A 418-nucleotide genomic window follows, 5' to 3' on the forward strand; every position below is an offset into this window, starting at 1 on the left:
ATACATATTCCAAGCAAATGACACTAAGAAGTAAGCAGGTGTTGTAAATCTAATATCTGACAAAATGAACTTCAAATTAAAACTAATCAGAAGTGATAAAGAGGGTCACACTTCTAATTAAAGGAATAATTGATCAAGAAGATATCACAATAGTGAACATATATACGCCAAACTCTGATGTACCCAATTTCATAAAATCAGTACTATAGGACTTTAAGACTCAGATTAATCCCAACTCATTAATAGGAGGGGAATTCAATATCCCATTGCCTCCATTAGATGGGTGAACAAGGCAGAGTGTAAACAGAGAGACATGTGAATTAAACAATACCATATATCAAATGGACTGAACAGACATCTACCGAGTATTCCACCCAAGCACCAAAGGACATACTTTCTATTCAGCACCCCATGGAAC

Source organism: Nannospalax galili, unplaced genomic scaffold (genome assembly GCF_000622305.1).
Source record: "Nannospalax galili isolate Female #2095 unplaced genomic scaffold, S.galili_v1.0 scaffold85, whole genome shotgun sequence".
In the NCBI taxonomy this organism is placed as follows: Eukaryota; Metazoa; Chordata; class Mammalia; order Rodentia; family Spalacidae; genus Nannospalax; species Nannospalax galili.